The 24,732-nt window shown below is 37.4% G+C and overlaps 1 protein-coding gene across 3 annotated transcripts in view; it reads right to left on the bottom strand.

The window, feature by feature from the left end:
- LOC108976865 (cadherin-87A) overlaps nucleotides 1–24,732 on the bottom strand; it is a 175,702-nt gene that overhangs the window by 75,655 nt on the left and 75,315 nt on the right. For all 3 annotated transcript variants that reach the window (XM_018946243.1, XM_018946245.1, XM_018946244.1), the window contains exon 3: nucleotides 569–669. The gene's annotated coding sequence lies outside the window, so the exon portion shown is untranslated. The remainder of the gene's footprint in view (nucleotides 1–568; nucleotides 670–24,732) is intronic.

Here is a 24,732-nt window from a genome sequence, read left to right as displayed (position 1 = left end):
TCGCTGGAGCGTCGAAAAGCAACTCAGGAGATTGCTGAAACTTTAAATTTGTTTGACGCGGCCGTTCATAAGCACATAAAACGGCAAAGATTAATTATGAAGCTTCACATAACTCAAAGTTGCTCTGTATTATTAACAACTGTGATTTGATTATCAAATATTTGAAACGTTAAACGTTGAAACTTGAAAAGGAATCTCAGAAAATCCATCAGAACTATTAGAACAGCCWTGACGGTCTGATAAAGTCAAGCTATATATGTATGTATATATAACATATAAAAGACAAAGTTAACGAATTTTTGAATGAAAAACAGATTTTGTTTATTTTCAACATATCATATCACTGGCCGCTAAGGAGCATAAAGTACAGTAAAATGCATTTTAAGCTATTAACTTATATTTTTGAATTGTTCTAAGGTAATATTTATTAACGATTCTTTTTRAAATAAATATAGAATATTTCTATTTTAACCGCTTCTTTAATTTCTAAGAAATTACTTAATAATGAAGCCAGTATGGCAAAAAAAWTWAAAWWAAAAAAAAAACAGAATATAAATTCAACACTTACCTATAATTTATTGGCTTCTATTTATTTAAGCTGTTTCAAATGTTATGAAACGAATTCATATGGAATTTTTAGTTTAACTCAACGCGCATAGGAATTGTATGCTGAAATGATACAAATAAGGAACATTTTATTAGAAATATTATATGTTTTGCATTATTTATTATTTCAAGAATGGTTGGTTATTATATAATATATGTATATTATACGAGTATACTCTAAAAAATCATTCATACTGATTTTATTTCTCTGAGTTATAAAATTCATAGGAAATAAATAATTTTTCCAAAAATAATCAAACTCTAACTGCTAATATCCTTTAAACGGTTGGGTTTACGAAAAAATCGTACAGACCTTTTTTGTAGAGCATTCAATTTCCTACAAAATCTAAGGAATAAGATATTTTTTCAAGTAGTTGGAGGCGAGATATAAAGCTTTCTATATGATAATAAGCAAAAATAGAAAATTGTAAGTAGGAGACCTTACCGTTACAATTAAGAACTCATTCTTGGAGAGGCTTCCTTAGAGGTGTCTAGGAACCAGAGTACCAAAAGACAAAAAAAAAATTTTTTTTTGAATCACCCTAATGTATGTATATGCAATAATCTCTTCAACTCTATTTTAAGCGCGTTACTACTATCTGAGGTATTATCACAGAACACTGGATTCTGTTTAATTTCACCTGAAAAAGATATGTAGAGTATAATTGATTGTGTAGGTTATGCGCAGAGAAAGTGGAAATGGAGGGAAAAAAAATGTAGTTCAAAAAAGTTATACTTTAAATTATTCATCAATATTTATTTTATCGCCTTTAAAGTAATCTTCACCAGATATAATACAYTTATGGCACCGATTTTTCTGTACTCGAAACAGTTTTCATAAACATTTTTTGGGATGACCTTCAGCTTCTTCAGTGAGTTTTGTTTTATCAACTGAAACGGGCTCCACGGAGCGACAGCTTTAATTTGACTAATAAGAAAAAATCACACGGAGCCAAATCTGGAGAATACGATGGTTGATCGATGATATTCATTGCGTTTTTGCCTTTAAATTCGGTCACAATCGTGGCTCGATGTGATGGTGGATTATCATGGTGTAAAATACATCAACCGTTCTTTCACCAGCCGTTTTCAACGGATTTAATTAAGCACTTCATCGTTTGGTTGTGAAACAGAGTTGAACTATAAAATCTGTTTAACCCACTTAGTTTGCGATTCCACACATCACAAACCAATACTTGAACCGATGAAACAACAAGCCTCATAAGCTTGGACTTCTGACTTTTGCGACAAAAACTCAAAGGTACATATGTATGTAAACTTTTCTATAAAACTTTATTAYATAGCTTAAAAAAATTGACCGTAATTTCCACGCAGATAATGCATTATGTATGTATACACCTACACATATGTATGTATGTACGTAGGTACGCATGCATACGCATTAAACACAGCCTGGCATAATTTTTCTGCTGTCAAATTTTGGCTTTATTTCGCTCGTAAGTCATCGGGCATTACTTGCATTATTTCACCTTGTTTTTTGCTCTCATTTCAGTCATGTGCAGTTGGCTGATATGACAAAAGTCTATTATACCAAATTTATGAGCATTTTGGTGACATTCAAGAAATTATGGAACTAAGCAGAAAGAAAAATAGTATAATATTTGGGGAAGCACAAGAAAACAAGGTAGATAATGTAAGAATGGATGAGCATGCATAAGTTTACTGGAAAAGACAGACGTGCCTTTGGTATATGTATGTATGTAAGTATGTAGATATTTGGATATACATATCTGAGTAGTTTAATATAAGATGCCCAAGGTTTAGCTAAGCATCAAACCCATCATTCTTACGGTGATGAACGGAATCAGTGACATTTTTACACTTGAAGGATTTGCAGCGGCACTTCGTGCACGGCAGATAAATTCGTTTTTGGATGGCAGCTAGCAGCTTTAGCTGGTTGTTGGTGTGGGTCAAGGCTTCACCATAAAGTCCAATAACTATTTACTTTGGAAAGAAAAAAATTAAAGCCGTACAGAGCGGTCTAATTATGAACACGATGAAGAAAAAAATCCTTTTCATTGTATACGCGACGCGATTCGACTCAATGTAATTCATAGCGAGTTAATGACGGTATCAAGAATTCCGTCATTATATGTACTACTGCCGCAAATTAGTTCAACAGTGGTAATCAGAGCGTATCCGGCTTTTTTCCCGGCCATGGAGGGTCAACTCGGCAACATTCGAAATTAGTTCAGGAATGTTTTCCGCCGCCATAAAAAACCAACTCAAATAACTTCAAAATAATGTAGTCGCCGACTGGAATGAAATCTAATATACGGTTGTAGAAGAAATTATGATATTACGCCTCCTCTATGTCAAATCKCGTGAGGATATATTTTCAATGAAAACAGTTTTCCATAGTCTTGAGTAAAAAAGCTCATATGCAAAAGTACAGATCTATATAAATCTCAAAAACTGGGCGACTAGGTCGCGTATGTACAGAGACACAGGGGGACATGGRGCCTGTCTTCATGGCCATGGTTCAACATGTAGGGATCAAGGCAACTGCTAAGACAGAAAGTTTACGTGTAAGCAAATATGGCTTATGTAATTACTCGTATAGGAGCAGGTAATCGGAGGATGGGCTCATGTGTAGAATTTCACGCAAGAAAATACGAAACTAAGCAGAAAGAAAAATAGAAACGATTCTGTTACATTGGTTCAAGCAGCTTATGTTTTCCATTAAAGGCGATTTATAATAAGAAGGCGAAAAATATCTCACCAGAGTTGTGCGCTGGGTTTGGAACCCGCCACGTTAAAAATACCCCCAATAAAAAGAAGAAAACATCCTTGGATGAGAAACCGTATTTTGATGATCTGTAAAAACATTAAGAATCTATGTACCTTGGAACCAACCATCAAAACCAACAACAACATTAGCCTCGAAATCCAACACAGAATAACTCTTGCCCCCCGGTTCTACTTCGAACTAGGTTGGCAAAGTGTCAGGTAACGACCTACACCACGACATTGTGGTTCCATAGACCAATATCAGTCTTATTTGACTTTTTGCCATATTGGACTTGTATGGGTGCCCRGTCACAGCGGSAKCGCCGGAAATTGCAAAGCCAATGAGATTGCAGCTCATGAGGTGTAAGCGAGTTGGTGTTCTAATGCGTTCTAGCACTGGACCTGTGGAAYTCCTATTCCCACAACAGCTAGTTCTACGATACCGAAATTAGCTCGGATTCATCCGTCCAAGGGTTGTTATTTCGAGGATCTTACCCTATTTAAATCGGTAAGTAAAAAGTTTTTCCTCCATTGCCCGACTTTTACCAGTCTGAGATTAATATATATCGGTAGAGCAGGCATTGCTGGACCGCATATCAAACTATCCATACTAATGGAACGTTTTCCGAGCATCTTTCAAGCAGAAGTATTTCCTACAAGTCAGTGCACAGAACTCAATCTCTACCGCAACTATCGCAAACACCATACTTAGCGTAAGTCAAGCGGCACTAAAGGCAATTTCAGGGTATGAGATTAAATCGCTTATAGTGGACCAGTGTATAGGAGGGCTGAACCGTCAATCAGTGTGCAACCGGTTACAACTAACCTGACTGCCTAGGCATAAAAGGGCATATTGGCAGCAGGCAGCAGTAATGCCGAGCTACTTCTAGGATGTTACAACCTCGGAAGGTTTAAGGAAATGATCAAATTCCGCGAGACAAATTTCGCCTACTTGTCGCGCTCTATACACTGTAGCACTGTAGGATCMGGAAGCACTTGTCCRACATGGGCATAGTCTCTTGCATAAACTGCCGGTTCTATCACACGGAGCAAGATACCCCAGAACACCTGATTTAGGATTGCCCAGCAATTTGCAGAAGCAGCAACAAGCCCCCTGTTCCATCTATGTGGGCAGTGATCACACCAACTCAGTCTCGCCCAGCAGGCTGCTGGAATTGTTCACGATGCTGGACCATGGTGACCATAYATGATATAGGGGAGGGCAMAATAGACCGTRGRTCGCAGTGCAAAATCTCATTTTTTTATTATTTATCTATCTATATATCTCGGTAGTCACACATTTGGAAAATCTAGCAAAGTGACTGAGATTGATATTAACCCCCCCCAATAAATTTGTGGTGAGCTCAGAACTTTCCGTCGATCCATGATATAGATTCTATGTTGTTCTATAACTTAGATTCTAAGAGGTAATGCACATAAAGGAACAAGTATAGGCAAAAATAACAAATATCTGTCCAACTGAGATTCACCGATTTTTAGATCAACCCTACGACCTTCTAAGATAACTTATGTATATCGGCTWAAATTATAAAGAAAAAAAAAAGACTTGACTATTCAGGTCGTAGCCAACATGTGAAGTGTTATTAGTGAGAAAAGACCAGTGGAATGACGTCAATAACCATTTATCTAATCTTCACCATCCTAACGAGGATTAGACACCTGTTACAACAACAACAACAACACAAAATACCAGGTATTTGGATAAAAGTTTCGTAAATTCTAACCAACAAGATGGTCGTAAGCAAAATATTTTAGTTTTTCTGTATTTAAATTTACTACAATATTTTTTCCTGTTTTCGAAGTCTTTCATATTTAATATTTTCAAAAGTGTCCGCTTACTTTGGCACACGCAGTGAAACAAAATCCCAAATTTAATTTTTTATAATCCTCACCTTCGGCAAATAGCACGACCTTAACCTTAAACACGAAAACTTTTAATGAGCAAAATTAAGTTAAAGCTTTTAAATAAAATTAACGCATAATGAAAAGTGTAGAGATTCAGAATACGAAATGTATGTGCACGGGTAGAAGCTGGTGGTGCTAATTTTGGACCGCAGCAATGGATACTTAAAACGCTTACAACAAAGTAAAATTTAACAAACAAACAAAAAAGTAAAATGCAACAACAAAAACACACATTTTTAATTAAGCACCACAGACGATGCCACAAATTGTTGAAGCTTTTAGCACACTCATGCATGCACGCTGCCATACACACACACAGACCCAGGCAGGCAGATGCATGGCTTAAGACAAGTGCTTATGAAGTAAGTTAAGCAATGGCAGCGGCGACTGTCGACGAGTTTAGCTTGTTGCGTACTTTTGGCAGGCAACAACGACTACAACAAGCAAGGGATGGAAAAGCCAATGCTGCTGGTAAACGTGCAACAGCAGCAAATAACAAACTCAACTCAACTCAGCAGCAGCAGCAGCAGCAAACTAACTAACTAACCAACTAACAAACTATGTAATATATATTTGTTTATACATACACACATACATATGTATGTATGTATATAGTATACACAAATGTGTTTCTGTGTGAGTGCCTGTGGAGTGCACGACGAAACTTTAACCAAACAGGATAGGCAGGATAAAGTAGTGCAGGTTGTGCGGCGAATTCAATATACCTACCAGGAAGCTACCAGAGTGTGTTTGTGTGTGTGTGAGTTTGATGGGAAGTACAAGACTTTTGGCCTTGTTAAATTTCGAAATATGAAATAATTGTAGGCAAGTATGCAGCAACAAAAATTTGTCTCACCCGAACACCAAAGACCCTCTCGCCCACACCCCCAACCACCAGCTCCAACACAATATCAAACCAAAATTGCTGGCACTTTGCTCCTCTATTCACAAAACATTTTGTTTGYGTGTTCTTGTTGTTGTTACTGTTGTTCTTGCTGTTGTTGCGCATAGTCATCGAAAAGTTAATTTCCCAAAAACATGGCAATTAGTGTGAAAACCTACGAAATACCAAATGTCCAGCTGATGGCAACCGGCAACCCACCCACACAAAAATAAAAACAATCAAACAACAACCTCAACATCGGTATTGCTGGCAATAAAGCTCTGCGCAGCCTACAAGTCATCTAACTACGGTACGTACATACATACATAGTATACACCGACTCGACTCTCTATTGAATACCGACCAACTTTCGTCAAACCACTCAGCATTTACCACAACTACTCATCAATTGCCGCAACACAAAAAAGGTTTTTGTTAGTGGCGGGGAGATGTGTATAAGAGACAGGTATACACCGACTCGACTCTCTATTGAATACCGACCAACTTTCGTCAAACCACTCAGCATTTACCACAACTACTCATCAATTGCCGCAACACAAAAAAGGTTTTTGTTGGTGGCGGGGTGGGGAAGTGCGAAAAATTGTGATGCGCATTCCGTTCGCACGCCTACACGCCTACACAAAGCCACAGGTATTCTGGGCTCGAAGGGTATGAATATTGAAAAAATTTGTCTGCTAGTATATTTACAAGCATATTTGTACAGAGTTTATGAGAATAAGTGGCATGAATATATGTACGTTGGAAAAATTCGTAAACTTCACTCATTTTCAAACTGGTAGGGAAAATGTTAGGCGCCAATACCATGGGTTTTCTGGTTGCTGGGCGCTACTACCACCACTTAAACGATTTTCAGCGCGATGGAAGCATAATTTTTTCTATTCAACATGGAGATGGGATCGACTCTGATAGCACTACCAGCAGTTATTGCAGCAAAAACTTCAGCATCCAAGCTTATTGAAAAAATTTTTTCGCTCAACTTCATGGATCGAAAGTGAGAAGGCGAATCATGCCTCCTTAGGGTTGTGCGCTGTCGGACCCGTCACGTGAAAGACACTACCAATGAAAAGAAGAAAAAAGCCTCGGAATACATGCATACACTTTGTTACAATTTCATATTTGGCGTGATGGCAACTCTGTCCACTTTCATGAGACCATGAGTCCAATTTTAAAAATATATTTCAAATGAAAGCTTCTCGAATGCCACAGTGAAGAAAATAAGGTTAAGTTCGGTCAGGTTATAGGGCTGATCCTTACGACGAAGTTCTCGGAGATTACACTAGGACGGTTGATATAACTGTCCTTTCTGTACCGCAATCAGCTCCTGCAAATGTTGTTTGAACAAATTTGTCAAGACTTTTGGTATGGAATTAATAATACAACAGCTTGTTGACCGATTTACCAGATCTAAGGCGACGCTGAAAGCACAACATAAATAATAGAACAAAAAACACTTTTTTATGTTGCATATGATGTTTAGTAGGTCGAGTCCGAACCTACAGATAGAGATTTTGAAATGAGATTTTTARTGAAAAATTAAACATGAGCTAACGAGTGTGTGGGTCGAATAAGGGTTTTAGGCACAGCAAACGACGCCATATTTTTTCCTGCTCTTAGACATTTCTCTTCAGTAAGGTTTGCCGACAGCGAGTCGAAATTATTAAAGATTACTACCAAAATTCAGAGTCAATGATCTTAACTTTAAGAGCTTTTCAGAACTGAGATTTCTAGTGACAAATGAAACCTGTGCTCAAATAGTCCGACCTTCAGTTCGTCGGCCATAACCAATAAGTTCTAAAAGTAATATGAAAGTTTGTAATAGCAGATTCGACGGTGCTTCGTTTGTCAAAGTATTGATCGAGAAAAGGAGAGATCCATGAGGAATTAAACACAACATTTCCAYTTCCCATTAGAGAAGAATGGACTAATGGTTCTRTGATCGACAATTCCAACGACGAAACCTACATATTAACAGACGCATTTAAGTCTGAGTTAGGAACAGAAGCCAGCTTCTTCCTTAGTAAACCATGTAGCTTCAAATTAAAGGTCTACTATTCAGTCTTTCACTTCGAAATTGTTGGCTTAACAGAAGATGCTAAGTGGGCTTTAGCTCTAACCAGCAAGTCCATAAACTTTGTAGTGAATAATAAAACATCAATTAAGGTTATAAGTAGCGCCATATCTAAGTATCATTAAGTTAGATTATGTAAGCAGGCAATGACTAGGTTCTCAATAGGAAACTTGGTTAAATCATCTGCATACCCAATCATGCAGATATAGAAGAACTTGAAAAGCAGACGTGCTGGCCCTCTCGGAAACAGTTGGAAAGACAATTCCACTAAGATATCACAGGCCATTCAACTCCTTCAAAGTTGTTTGAAGCAATGGACTCTAGAGGAACACTTCAGGTCTTGGAATACTAGCAACACAGGCCATACCAYAAAGTTACGTTGTGGTAGTGTTTTTGGTGGACACAACCAAAAACTCATACTCCTAGGCAAAAGAAAATTTGCTGATGTTACAGTGATCATCACAGGGCATCTACCCTTAAGATTCAGGTTTTAGAAAATGGAGAAAAGCATGCTCGATTGAATGCAGAAGAAGCATGAAGAATGATGGGAGTCTGAAAGAATATTTATGCGAATGCCCAGCTCTCAGCCAGATTAAACAGCATATGTGTGAGATTGAGCAGCTGTGGTGAAAGAAAGCTGATTTATTTACTAAATTGCTGTACAAGGCTTAATGTGACAACCACCCAAGATCACAATGAGCCTAATCATGCACTAAGTGCGGCCGCCTGCGATCTAGCATTCATCCGCCTCCATTTTCAATCAAACCACCATTTAATTACTTTAAAGTTTGTCAAACCGCCTTTACGTTTCCTACAGCATAAAGACTTTAAATCAAAATTGATTTTACTTCCCCCAGTAACCGTAGTGTGTCACATGCATCTTTCAGTAATTAATTAATAACTAAAGTTCTAGTTAATATCACCCTGTGTTTCCCTCCCKCATAAATATGAATTGCTTATTACTTTTTTTCGGCGTTATTACCGTTATTGTTCTGTGTGCCTATGTATGTATATAAATAGTTTTTACAGCTGCGATCTCAACTATGTAAGTATGTATGCTTGTTTACCTATATACATACATATTTACATATATTTGGCCAAGTAGTAGGCAAACAGGGACTTTCGCACTCAGCTTACAGCTGCCGGTACACCCTTCTGCACTTGCCACTTAATATCGTCATGACTTTTCCCACATCAATCAAAAGTTTGCCATCAACATCACTAAAGTTTCCTCAACACTGCCATGGGCGAGCGAATATAGAACAAAACAGTAGCTGCTAAAGGTGAATGGGGGCGAATACGGAAGGGGTTTCGTAACTGAAAAGTGCGATAAAAGCAGAGAAGGTGGAGAGCTGGGCGCGCATAAAGAATGAATGGGCTAACATTTCAAGGAAGTTGAACGGCACTGACARCGGTCGGGGTGGAGATAACTTAAGTATTAACATGGACATTGACAAAGATGTTGACGATAGTGATGGCGATGAACAAGAGTACTACTTGTCAACATAGCTTTCAAAAACATTTTCATTGTTATTGATGCAAAGAGCCTGTACGAAGTGTATACATAGGTAGCCGGGAAAAAATTGTATTTAAGAAAGAGATTGGAAATATTGCAAAATAGATACTAGAACTATGACATTTGCATGTGTATTAGCAGATGAACTAGTACTGAATAACCTTAGAGAACATAATGGCTCAACTCGATTTGTACATATGTACATACATATGTAAAGGGTGATCCATTTCGAGTTTCCCTACTTTGTAAAGAGAAAACACAGAAACTTCAAATTTAATGGGAAATGTTTATTATCATTCGAAGGCACATTCTTYGGCATTTATTTCTTGAAAATGTCTCAGGTGGTCCATCTGTTGAGTTTAATTAGCGATGACTCATTCTGTGGCAAATGACAAGCGTAATGTTTTGCTCCAAGGCYTGAATCGAAGCGAGATTGTCCGCACACAATTTAGACTTTACATATCCACACAGGCAGAAGTCKAACGGTGTGATAWCACACGATCTTGATTGCCAATCGACCGGCCCAAAATGYGAAATTATACGCTCRTCGAASWGTTCTCTCAATAAATCCATTGATAGAGACAGTGCGTGGGAGATGACACGTTTWGTTGAAAACAAATGTCGCCAAAATCAAGAACTTCAGTTTCAGGCAACAAATAGTCGGTTATCATGGCGCGATAACGGTCGCATTTGACGGCTAAGTTCTCACCTGGCTCATTTTTGAAGAAATATGGAGCGATGATTCTACCGGCCTACAAATCACACCAAACCGTTGTTTTTGAAATCACAGCTCKTAAATCTCATCAGGCTGCGTCGGATCTTCTTGGACTTTTCAAGAGCTCATAGRGCGAAGCGATGTTGCTTGGGAAGGYAGAGCRCAAGTTTACACAAGMTGTATTTTATACGCTTTCAATTTAAGATCTAGACRTAACATACGTGAAGTCGTTCCATACTTCAGCCCAAGTCSCTGCGAACGGCGCCAAATCGACTTTCCACGGTTATCGTGTACACTCTCAGCTACGGCTGCTATATGTATWTCTTCGCTAGGGGCTGGATGTGMCCTATTCGGTCGAATATTATTCAACAATGAATGCTGGGCTCAAGAGCGGTAATGGTGTAGCGAATAATATGCTCAGTAGGCCGATTAATTTGACCATAAGTTGAGCGTAGCACGCGAAAGTCATTCTATGCAGAACATGAATTTTCGTAATAAGATTGAAGGATTTGTAAACGTTATTCAGGCGGAAGTCTATCCGTGATGAAATGCCAAACAATACTGAATAAAAATAATGACAGTTTGACWCGGCTCACACGTGATATGCTAAAAAAGGGCTATTCAAGAAAGTATCTCTACTTGGACTACGACTTAAGATTATGGTGGCTTCAAAATTTGATTCTTCCTGACTGACCTTCACCTTTTATCGGCGGTTATCGGAGGCTACGTTGTCATGGAAATCCTTTTTCCATYAGTTTTATTTAATTATTAAATAAATTCGTTATTTTTTATCTAGGAAATTCAACACAAGAAATTTGGTTGAAGGTTCCCAGATTAACCTATTTTTTTCCCTAATTAAAAATGAGCAGCAAACATTTGTGTTTCTCTTTGTCCCTTGAACATTTCACGAAAAATATGAAACCAGCCAAGAGGTCATGGAATAATTTCGAAAAATGCTTTCCATAGCAAGCTTTGATTACGAGTATACATTTTTCCGGCACATAGCAACGCAAGCATTAATTTGCTTAGACGAAGCATGCCGAGAATTATTTCAACTCTCTCTCTCTCTCTATTTACCAGTGTTCGAGGAGTTTGCTACTCTATTTTCATGACTRACTTCAAGTATTTTAGTGGTTTCCTTTTCGTTCAGCATTTCTATCTCCGGTTTGCTGAGGGCTTTGTGTGCACGCTGCCACTTCTATTGAACTATGCTGAAATGGCTGGCTGGAGTTGGTACCAAATAATGTGAAAGTAAATGCAAACATACGTACATTTATTGCATTCACATGGTCAAGCAGTAATAGAGAAGTAACCGAAAGAATTTGAGAACTTTTTACTCTTTAATACATTTTCAACGAAGGAAAAAGTAAATTTGAGCTTTAAATGCCTTTCATTTCAATATTTATTTCAGAATTTCTTTTTGTACTTGTACTAGTAGAAAATGTTTCTTATCAGTTTTTTGCTAAAATGGCATTAAATAAGGTTTCGACTTGACTTAACGGAAATTAAAAATAAGCAAGCAAGRAAGGGMTAAGTTCGGSTAAACCGAACATTTCCTAATATTATATAATAAAGTCGGGGAAATTCCTTCAGGTAAATAAGGTTTATTAACTATATGGGGTCTAACGCAAGTTTTCAGCCGATTTTATTCATTCTTCGCATAAATATGCACCGTTAGTAGACAAGCACGCTCTTTCAATTTTATTAAGATAACTCACATATATAGGATGCCGATACATGCGGTATAAAGTCACCCGGAAGTTCGAAAATCTTTATATAGTATAATGTATAAGGGCGCTAATGGAAGTATTCAACCRATTCCTCAAGCGGGATGGGATAAATACCGAGATCTGAAGAAGGAAGCGAGGTCCATTTGCAGACAAAAAAGGAGAGGGGCCGAAATGCGAGTGAATGAACTGCTTGACCATTCGACAAAGGAAATGCTCGAAAATTCTCCAAAAAAAAAAAAAAAAAAAAAAAAAAAAATGCGGCGATTAACAACAAGTTTCACGACCACAGCAATACCTCTGTAGAACCCCCTGAGGTGATCAAGTGACTAATGACCAGAGCATGCTAAAATTATGTGGAGAGAAAACTTTTCCAGCCTACTGAATGSCAGTGAAAGCATAACGTCAGGAGAAGTAGAACCCGATTCCCAAACCGATGACGATGCAGCAGTTTGCTACACCATTTTCACTTCTGCAGAACAACACAGCGACGGTGATGATGGATTGCCAACCGTGCTATTCAAAAACGGCGGCGAAGAACTGATAAGAAGCAAACATCAGCTTCTTTGTAGAGTATGGTTCAACGAAACCATGACTGACAATTGAAATTTGAGTATGCTCTGYCCAATCTACAAAAAGGGAGACATCACAATCTGCGTCAAACACCGTGGTAAAAGCGACTTCTTTAATCCACTCTCGAAGAAAATAATTCAAGGTGCCGAACTAAAGAGAGAAGATGCCATCTTCTATAAGAGTGTAGAGCTGCTGGCGTATGTCGATGATATTGATATTAATAACCTCAACAWTCGCGCCGTTAGTTCTGCTTTTTCCAAAATTTATATGGGGAAGCAAATGGGGCTGTTGGTGAACAAGGGCAAGACGAACTATATCTTGTTATCAAACCAACAGTCGTCGCACTCGCGATTAGGCTCCCACGTCACTGTTTATAGTCATAACCTCGAAGTCGTATACAATTTCGTCTATCTTGGAATCAACAACAACAATGTAAACCTAGAAATCCAACGCAGAATAACTCTTTGTCAAACGGKTGCTTCTTCGGATTGAATAGGTAATTGAGAAGTGAAGTCCTCTCTCCAAGAAAAAAAATCAAACTCTATAAGCGACTTATTATTCCCATCATACTATATGGTGCAGAGGCATGGACGATGACAACATATGATGAGTGGACGTTGTGAGTTTTCGAGAGTCATTAAATAAATTGTTCCTTATTTCTAATTGTGTTATATRGGAACCAGGCGTAGCTATAGCCCGATTTCGCACACACTGGAACCTGGTAATGTTATAAAACGGATTTAGTTTAAATCGGTTGAGTTAGTCCCAAGGCTTTTAACCTAAAYGGCTTTTAACCYAAATGTGGGTGGTCTTAAAGTAAAACCTTCAATCAGTAGTCACCAGTTCAAAAACCGTAGTCTTGAGACTATTTCAAGTTTCACACGAACTTTACAGAGCGCCTGAGATTCCTCTGTTTTTTTATCGACAAAAAAAATTATTTGAAATTTCAATGGAAATGAACTTAAAAAGTTCAAGTTTCAATTGCATWAACACTATTTGATTGACATGATTTGTTGACACAGATTTATTTGCAATGAGGGGARTAAAAACTGTTTGATCAATCATAAAATCTCCAACAGAACACACTGGAGAATTCGTAAAACGATTTTCTATTAAGCTCATGAAGAATTCAAAGAAAGAAAACTCTGCTCGAGTAAAATTGTGAAAACATTGAATTTGCCCGACAATATCAAGTAAATACGAGTTCATTAATTTCGCGACGGACTAAAGGTCGGAAAYAGTGAAGTTCAAATTTTCTTTAACATAAGGTCATATTATCAAATGAACAGCGTATTGCTAGATCCCAAATTAAGCCTGAGAGCTGTTGGAATGAGTGGTTCTCTTACTCCAAATTCATTTAAATCATCAAGTTGTAGGCACCATCTCATAGGTCGTCAAGGGCACCAAAACCCGATCTACATAAAACGGAGAAAAATAAGTGAGTGTAGAAAAAACTTTTGATACTGACATTTAAAGCTCTCAGCCGATTTGTAATCTTCGACTCCGCCTTTGGTTGGTGCGTGGAAATTAAAAATGTGCATTAGAGGAAATCAGTAAAGACGCCGAWCTCCATATCTATTCCTCATACCCTCCAGTCAGTCAGTCATCCATATCTAAATTTGCAAATCACCGTCTTTTTTAGCGCTTTGTTGATTTTTTAGCGCCTTGCGAAACGAACTCAAAATCTAAAAAGTTTGCTTTGTTGGAGCGTTATTCCTGACGTTTCTCTACACAAATTTCAATCTCAAATAACTGCATAGATGCTACCAGCACAAGTTGCCTGACTGTCATACTTAAATAAAGATAATTAAAAGCTTCAACTCTAACTACGCAAATAACTAACTTCAAGGGCTTAAAGCTTATCCATAAGCTCAACAGAACTCGTTTCACTTCACTTAGCAAACATTGCCTCTACCAACAAGTCTCGCCTAACTGTCGTAACAAGTATGTGTTGGGCTTCTCGTCACTATTAACAGCATCTAATCAAGTCAAAGGAATTCTTCGAAAACGTTTAGGATGTGGGAACTCTTGCCGGTACATGGCAGCAACAGTATTTAAGCGCAATTGAGAGAAGGAAGCCAAAGCATATATACATATGTATGCGCGTGTATATGTAGCGAAGACATAAGCTAAGGTAAGGCTTAATAGAGCACAACATGGTTCGGAGGCTCTTCCACAAAACAACTGTATAGCAATCACCTCATCGATTCCCCACCCACGTGCGCTGGCGGCCTTCGCTCTAATGACTGCAAATTTGCGCTACAAAAAGTAAGACATATACGCATGTATATATGTAAAGTAATGTAATAAGTATATGYGAGTGTAAAGAGTAAAACTTGGCAAAAAATATATGAGAAGAAAAAGGCAGAAGGCCGCCTAAGAAATAGGCCAAAAGCGGTGAAGGTGTGACATGAATGTATAAAATTGCTTTTGACAGCCAACACAGACCCGGTCTCACAGCGTTGCTATTGTCAGTTCGCTTGTCGGCGCAATCATTATTACGTAGACGGGTAACGGTTTTTTTCTTATTTTTTTTTTTTTTTTTTTTTTCTTTCTTTCTTTGAGTGACTGATGCAGCAAGGCAACACTGGTTGATGGGCGTACACGCACACATACACACATGCATGACGGCTGCTGTATGGCTTGCTGCTGATAAGAGTTGCTGCATTTAAGGGGGGTGTTRAGTTATTCTTGCTCACGCATATTTTTTGCTATGCATTTTTTGCTACATATATTTTACACACATGCCAACATAAGTGGGTGGTGGGTACCGCAGTACCAAATAGGAAATCGCAATCGTTGCATATAACGGTTTGAATTTATTATCAATGTGGACTGGGCAGAGTTTACTCGAGCTGCTGTCTTTCATTGGCTTCAATTATAAATCTATATTGAAATCCATCTACATAGACGAATAACAGTGAAATGACTCTTAATTGGAATGTGGAACCATTGAAGGCATTGTTTGAAACAGAAACTTTAGAAATAGATTTTTCTGAATATGGTACCCGTTTTGTCTATTTATTGAGGTGCTGTWGCAAATAAACCGTCCCAAAGATATATCCAAAAGCTTGAGTAGCGAAAATTTAGCGYATTATAAAGATGCTAACTTTTTATACTTAGGCGAAGGTGCCAGATGTCACATCAAAATAATCATTAGTGTTTAGTAAACGCTTCAATTAAGTTAAGTTCCATTAAATTTTGTATGTGGCATCAAATTTCTGGTGCCGAAACGTTCAGAGTATTGAAAAAGACCTTCAGTGACGATCGTTTGTCGCGAGCAAGTATTTTTGGTTCGTAGAAATCCAGGACGGCCATCAACATCAACTATCGAAAATATCAGTGAATACCATTTTAAAATGTCACTTGGGCCCAAGAAAAGTAAGAGAGATTCGAAATTTTCAATTTTTTTCAAAAAAACTGCGTCACGTTAATATCTGTGAAACAAATATTAGGGCAAAGGTGAGCCGAAGCCGAAAAAACACGTTATGATAGGTCAGAAATCAAGGATATGTTGACATTGTTCTGCGTTTATCGCGGTGTGGTGCATTCCAAATTCCTTTCGACCAGCCAAACTGTCAACAAGGAATACTATTTCAGTGTTATGCGTCATTTGTGCTAAGCTATTCGTAAAAATAGGATGGAATTATGGGCCGAAAACTCTTGGTTTTTGTACCACGATAATGCAACGTCRCGAACTGCATTGATTCTTTGTGAGTTTTTCACCAAGCTTACAACCAATATGSTGATTTACTGTAGCTKCGTGKGATTTCTGGCTATTTARACSGCTCCGRGGAAACCTTTTGAGTCAACTGAATACACGAAACGTAAATCGCTAAGAGCATTGGACGCTATTCTGGATGGATGAGGACTAATGATGAGGGAAGCTTCAAAAAAAGCTAAAAAACTACCAAGTGAGCCAATTTGAACAATATACTCGGAGATTGTCGCTTTGCTTTTTAGATAAATGATCAGGAYGACGAGATAAGTTGAAAACCGACTCGTCGCATTATAACTCCGTCCACTATCCATATAACGGTTATGATGAAAATAACTAAAAGCGCGATATTTCAAAAAATAAAAGCGATTCAGCGAGATCAGATAAACTAAATTTTGCGCCCGAGGTAATTCAAACAAGCTCTATAAGAGCCCATATCAAAATTGAATTAGGGACGTGGCATTGTTCCTATTTAGGTGAACAGCCATACATGAGCACTTGCTCGACAAATTCCAATCAAATTCTGTACAAGACATTATTTTAATACTCCTATGTCCCACAGTACGAAAACGGGCGATATGTCCATATAACAAAATTTTATTTCCATTTGACTCTTTCACTTTSCAGTGTACAAATCAAGCAATAAAGAATGCATCGAGATAATGTCCAAAAATTCTCAAAATCGTCTGTAAGTAACGTCGATAAGTCTCCGGCTTTCCTCCTTGCAAGTTGCASGACTATAAARTGTTTGGTTACACCCGAACTTGTATTTCCTTACTGCTTTGTCTTTTTCTTGAATGTTCTAAAAAAAATTAAATACTCGTATGTGTCAAGTGTGGACCAGTCCCGACCATAGGGCATTATTGGTAYGTCAAACTGTCCCTGGAAAACTACTTTTGTATTTTTATTTTATTTGAYTTTGTCAATTTAATTATGTATAGCACATACTGTGTCAAAGCTAAAGGTCATCAACAGCATTGCTGCTACAGCCGCTTTAACACTTTATGTCGCAACAAAACTTAACTGCTGACACAGCGCCAACTGGCTAAGTAGACTACGAACCAGTGTGTAACAGTCTGACTGCATATACACGCAGAACAAAGCGACGATGCGCGCTCATTAGCCACAGGTGTTACGTGTTATGCTTATGATAGTTTCTAGTATTTCGCGTCGTACGGTAATTCTTAGCGACGGCGTAAAGCTCATCTGCATTTTAGACTTTTTAGCTATGCTCTGTGTTGATAAGCCGCTGCTCCAACATTACYCTGTAATTAAAGCTGTTGGACTGAGTTTGCTTCATTTGCCAAAGGGTTCATTAACACTCGGCTGACTTCGTCTTTTGCTGTGCCGCGACTAGTTTTACGAATTAAAATATTTGTATGTACAATAAGCCGGCAGCTATTTACAACAACCGGCGGGCAGTACCGTTGCCATCGACGTCAGACTCTCTAATTAGACGAATTGTTTTGGATATTTTTTCTTGCGTACTTTTTTGATTTTGTATTACTTTTGAGCGCAAAAGTTACACAAAGTTAATTTAGTRGATTCGCTTTTACTATTTTTTTGAAGAGAAGTCACCCGCTCGTATTTGGTTCTTTTAGCAAATTAAATTTTTTAAAAGGGGTCGCCGACGATCCCAAAAGCACGAAGTCAAAGGGAGCACATACGGCCAATTAGCTTCAAAGCAACTTTGCGAAAAATATGTAATTGAATGCCGTTTGAAAAACTGTTAATGGCACAGCATTTATTTGCTTGTTAAGTTTAAATGTTATTTACCGTTACGCCTTCGTCAAAAACTATTCTAATCGGTAGTATATAAACTTATTATAACGGCACACAGTTATGCATTAATATCAAAAGCAAAGTTTAAATGTTAATGTTGCAATATTTGATATGGAAAGAGATTCTTGGTTTATACGATTCTGATTAGCCAACTAYGATATAAACTCTTATAATATAAAAACTGATCTGAATTATTAAATTTAAATCCAAGTTAGCTAACTATTTAAATACGAKAAGCCATGGTATGAATTCATAAAAATTCTCAGCGTTCCTAAAGGTTTTGCATTAATGCGAGTACAGCAWTTCTTKTAGTAACTATGTGTTCAGTTTATATGGCWGCTATATGCTMTAGTAATCCGATCTGAACAATTTTTTTCGGAGATTATATAAGGTTGTCAAAAAAGTCTTGCGGTATTTTCGCTAGTTGGCGCTGAGAGCGCGTAGTTCTAGTTTTATTCATTCTTTTAAGTCGTTCGTGAGTTATAGCGTCGCAAACATGGAGCAAAATAAAGAGAAAATACGGCATATTTTACAGTACTACTACGATAAAGGCAAAAATGCATCTCAAGCCGCCAATAAAATTTGTGCAGTTTATGRACCCGATACAGTTTCCATTTCCACCGCACAACGATGGTTTCAACGTTTTCGTTCTGTTGTAGAGGTGGTCGAAGATGCGCCACGCTCCGGAAGKCCTGTCGTCGAAAATTGCGATAAATTTCCTGAATTGGTCGATAGAGACCAAGTAGCAGAAGYAGCATCGGTCAAGCGCTAGGCATGAGTCATCAAAAAAAAGTTTTATGAACAATTGAAAATTCAATAAAAATACCGCAAGAAATGCCGCAAAACTTTTTTGACAACTTATTAGCAGTAATCCGTGGATAATTTTGTGAAGATATCACGTCAAATGCGAAAGCTTTCTAAACAAGCCCTTGTTTTCGATCATTCAGTTTGTATGGCAACTATATGCGATAGCTAACCGATCTGAACAATTTCTTCGGAGATAACATTGTTGCCTTAGGAAATAATCTATAACAAATTTCGTGAATATAACTTGGCAAATGCAAAAGTTTTCCATACAATAACTTTTTTCCGATCGTTCAGTTTGTATGGCAGCTATATGCTATAGTAAGTTGATCTGAACAATTTCTTCGGAGATTACATTATTATCTTAGGAAATAACCTGTGCCAACTTTTGTGAAGATACATCGTCAAATGTAAAAGTTTTCGTATGGCAGCTATGTGTGATAGCGGCCCGATATCGACAATTCCGACAAATGAGCAGCTTCTTCAAGAGAAAATGACGTTTGCAAACTTTCAAAATGATATTTTAAAAACTGAGGGACTAGTTCGTATATGTACAGACAGACGGATGGACAGACGGACGTGGCTAAATCGACTCAGCTCAACATACTGATCCTTTATATATACACTTTATAGGAATCCCGACATTTCTTTCTGGGTGTTACAAACTTCGTGACAAACTTAATATATCCTGCTCAGGGTGTAAAAAGTTCGAGTTCGTAGAATCGTAATCGGATCACTGCCACGCCCACAAAACGCCATTAACCGAAAAAATATAAAGTGCCAAAACAAAGCACCTAATTAAGATATAAAACTCATATTTGGTGGAAGGGGCASCTGTGAGAAATTTTTTTTTGGAAAAGTGGGCATAAAGCCGCCTTCCAATAAGTTTAATGGGCATATCTCCTAAGCCGCTGAAGCCACAACAATCAAAAATTTGCTGAGTATCTTAAATCTTATAATAGTTTCTACGGACTGTGTAAAAATGTATATAATCGGAGGATAACCCCGCTTACTTCCCATATAACGGTACATTTAAAAGCTAATAAAAGCGCGATAAATCAAAAACTAAATGCGTCAAAGACGTAAAAATTTTGGGATGGTATGAGAAAGCTTTATTGGAGCCGATGTAAAAAACAGACGTTGGGCGTGGCACCACACTTTTTTTGGTAAAATCCCATATCTTTGTCTTTTAATCGAAAGTATCGGCCAATGTTGAGATAAATAATAGAAATTATTTCCGTTAGTCTCATATATCTAATATACATAAATATAATCGAACTTCCAGGTGAGTTTGTACCGCATAGATCGGCCAATATATGAGTTATCTCAATGAAAATTAGCTACCATGTTTTACTCATAACAGTGTATCTTTATGCCAAAAATAAGTAAATTTGAGCGAAAACTTGACTTGCCCTCAATTTAATTAATATCAGCATTTTCGAACATCCGACTAACTTCTCTCTCTCTCTCTCTCTATTATTAGTTTTTTAGCATGTGACATGTTAACAATTTGTGGTATTGGAAAAAATGGACAAAATTTGGTCGATACTACCCCAACTTCCATATACTACATATAATGGTTTTCGTTTTTCTAACAAACCTTATGTATCGGTCAGCATATGAGTAATACTTTTAAATAGTATGTMTATACTTATATACATATAAATTTGCTTGCATTTTTTACTTCAGGTTGACGTTTTACRTCTTAARGTMTTTCCCTTGCTTTTATTTCTGAAAGTTGCAAGAGTATAAGAGTTCTGTTGAACCCGAACTTAGCCCTTCCTTACTTAACTTCTTTTAATTTCAGTAACTTAACTGACCGATCGCTGCTACCCAGACATTAAGAAAATGTTTGTTTATATGAATTTTAAAGTATATTTTACTAGGTTAAGTCCAGACAAGTACTTACGTCACTTCGAAACCTTAGATCGAGAAATAAACCCAAAGAAAAATATAAGAAACTCTGGGCACAATAAAAGTCAAGAACTTAGCGAGACACAAAATATATACTATGAGCAAAAAATTTTAACACTTTGTTCACATAGTAATTTTAAAATTCTTAATTTTGTTTCAAAATCTCTGTCGTTCTCCTCAAATTAATCCATCGTGGCTCCTATACACTTGTGCCACCTTATTTCCAATCTTCGAAACCGTTGTTAAAGTTAATTTCCGCAATAGCCTTCAATGCGCTGCTCAAGTTTAATATCTTCAATTGACTCAAACTGGTTTCCCCGAAGCGGGGAATTTGTTGAATAGCCAGAAGTCATACAGAGCTCAATCAGGCGAATATGGTGGTTGCGGCAAGATATTAGTTGAAAATCTGGCGGAAAACTCAAGAAGAACAAATACAGTATGCGATTGTGAATTATCGTAGTGCGAAAACTAAGAGTTGTCGGCCCAAAATTCCGATCTCTTTTTACGAATAGCTTCCCGCAAATGACACATAACACTCAAATAGTGGTTTTTGTTGACAGTTAAGCTGATTGAAACGAATTCGGAGTGCATCAAACCTGGATAATCGAAGAAAACTGTTAACATAAACTTGTTTTGACGTGGTTTTTTTTGTCTCCGGCTCACCTTTGCCATTATATTCACCGATTTRTCGTCCTCTTCCGGGTCGTAAGCATAGTTCTAAGATTCAGGGCCAGTAATAATACGTTTAATGGCATCTTTTGAGTCAGAAAGCATTGCTCCACAGACGTTAATTCGGCGCKGTTCTTCGAAAAAGTTGAGTGAATTAGRAACCAATYGTGCTTTMAATTTTCTTAAGCCGAAATGRTCGTTCAAAATTGTTTTCATTAATCCTTCTGATATTCGAACGATGTTAGTAAGACCTCTGAGTTGTTATCGTCGATTCTTCAGCACCAATTCCTTTATTTTACTGACGTTTTGGTCATCAGTTGATGTTGATGGCCGCCGTGGACGTCAACGCGTTCTCGACCTTCTTTGAATAGTTTGTACCAATCAAAAACATTTGATCATTTTGCAAAAGAAATTTGATTGCAAATTTAATGGAACTTCTTTGTTGAATAATTTCACTTAWCGTAAAAATGACCAAATCCACTTTATGTACTTCAGAAAGACAAGCRTATAATGATTATTTGACATGTCATTTGACACGGGTACCAGATACAGACAGTCATACCAATATATAATAAAAATATTCTGTGCCCAAAAAATAAGGTGACATTTGAATTTAAACTGCGCCCGTCGAAGGATTTGGAGAATTATTTTTTTTTTTTTGTAGGTTGGCAGTACTGTCAGTCACATTTATGTCAAATTTCATGTCAAAATATTCATTAGTGTTTGAGATACGTGTCGTTTTGTGAGCTGCTAAAAGTGAGTTTTTCGGTTTTTGCGATGTCGAAACGTGTTGAGCAAAGAATTTGCATTAAATTCACTCAACCCATATCGTTCCGCAACCACCGTTTTTATACGATATTCAAGCCGCAGCGAAGACGGAACTGAGGGCCATCCCGGAAAGTGACTACAACCAGTGTTTCGAAGATTGGAAATCCGTTGGCTTGATGTACTACATCTAATGGGGATTGCTTTGAAGGGGATGAAATTGATTTGGAAGAATAAATAAAGAATTTTCAAAATAAATACAATGTCACCTTATTTTTGGACATGGAAGACATGCAGAATTTACCTAAAGACAAGAGCAATATATGGTAGGTAGTGTTTTATGTCTGACGCAACACCTGAACCTTTGTGATAAGAAATAACAACACAGACAAAGTGCTGATTTGGGTTGCTTGAGATAACCCACTTCAAGAAAAGGGAAGCKTAATGCTAAAAACTAGGAATCTAAAAGTTACTCGCATATCGAACTCTTCTCGCATGAACTTATTTTATCATATGAAGTTTAAGTAAACGTACCTCCTACTTCTACTACAATAGCAGCTGAACACTTAATTGACAGTACTARGTAGTTTTGCCAATCGAAATACAATCCTTTTGGCTTTTAACAGTGCTATGCCCGTAAGTCACATAAGAAAACAGCCAATGAACACCATCACGATTACACACATATATGTATACTCAAGCTACCCAAATATTTGCGACGATGTGTGACAGTAGGGTGCGAAACAAACTCACTAAAACAGATTAGAGCATTCAACAGGGCCAAGTAAGGTATTTGAATGTCTCTTGGCTATCGACTTAAGTGGCTTAAATCAAGATTTGTGCATTGCATTGGTGTCGAGCCTCAAAATGTTTCATCCGAAAATATGTGTGCTTGTACTATGTAGTTGTAGACAAACAATTAACAACAACAAATACAGCTTGAACTAAGGATATTATCCCTAAATGTTGACGTCTTGCTCCGTGTGCATTGAGACCATTGGAAGTGTTAGTGATAACAGGCACAAGCAAATATACACTYWTAMGTATACACATATGTATGTATCGAGGTACGTAAATAGCGTGCTTATGCTGTTGTATGTACGTATGTATGCATGTATGGAAGTTTAATTACATTAAGCAATAAATCGATTTGCTGATAGTGAACCYGGGTCGCAGCTGCATTTCGGAGCAAGCGAGCGTAACATGCATAAATTACTAATACAACAACAATATGCGACATACTTACATATAGTATAACCGTATGTAAGTAGAGTGGAATAGAGAATGTTTATATGTACACTTATAAGAAGCAACCGAATACGTATGCGGTGCCGTATTGTAATTTAGATTTAAAGTCTCTATTGGGGAAACTTGAAAAAACATATAAATACATATCTACATACATTTAATTATCTTTCAAAGTTACTTTACGAAGAAAAGTTGTAAATTTTACAACAATTGTTTCGAAGTGTTAATTTTTTTATTTAAAATGRTAGGGTGGCTATATTGGATCAGTGGTCATGGTCACAAAATTTAAACAAAATTTTCACCACCTGTTTCAATAATTATAGAATGTGGAATACGCATCCGTCTCCCACTAAATGCCTTTACTAGCTTCGGCTCTGTGGATTCCTCGGTCGGTCAACCACGTACCCTTTGAGGCTTTAAATTCAGATTAGTTTCGTAAATTGCTTAGATGGAGGCAACCGATTAAAGTTTGTAGCATGAGTTTCTCAAGCCAATGATCACAGRCAGCTCTCAATTTGTATTCCCTACGTTACGTCTTATGATGATGTTCTCGATGGAGCGTCGTTGAGATTTGAGAGCCGCTCCAAAATGGGTTATGATTTTCAAACCGCTCTTTATATAGCATGCTGCAAATGTATTCCGGGTTTATCTACTGAAGAGATAAAACATTTGTTATCCAACCATATTTCAAAATATACCTACTAGGAATTCTCATATTTATACTATAAAGTCAAGTAAAAAATATCATTATTATTTATATAGGTTAGGTTAGATTAGATATGTTAAATAGGTGAGACCACAAGTAATACTATTCGGACTGCCAGAGACGCATGTCCGATGTCATGCTCAGAACTCTTAAAGTACGTATCAAAAAGCCCGTTTCGACTAGAGCTACCCAGAAATTTATTGAGCTGCTAGCCAATTCGCCAGRTTCGTAGAAAATATGACAACCAAGACTCTTCAACATTAATCCGRCGAAAGCTCAGACCTCATCTCCCTGCACTTTTGACAAGTTTCGTCATAMAAATTCTTTAGCCTCGCCGCGT

The sequence above is a fragment of the Bactrocera latifrons genome, unplaced genomic scaffold, assembly GCF_001853355.1.
Source record: "Bactrocera latifrons isolate USDA-ARS-PBARC rearing strain unplaced genomic scaffold, ASM185335v1 scaffold_80, whole genome shotgun sequence".
In the NCBI taxonomy this organism is placed as follows: domain Eukaryota; kingdom Metazoa; phylum Arthropoda; class Insecta; order Diptera; family Tephritidae; genus Bactrocera; species Bactrocera latifrons.
Note: the sequence above shows the minus strand (reverse complement) of the source record. Positions and strands in the feature narration are given on the sequence as shown.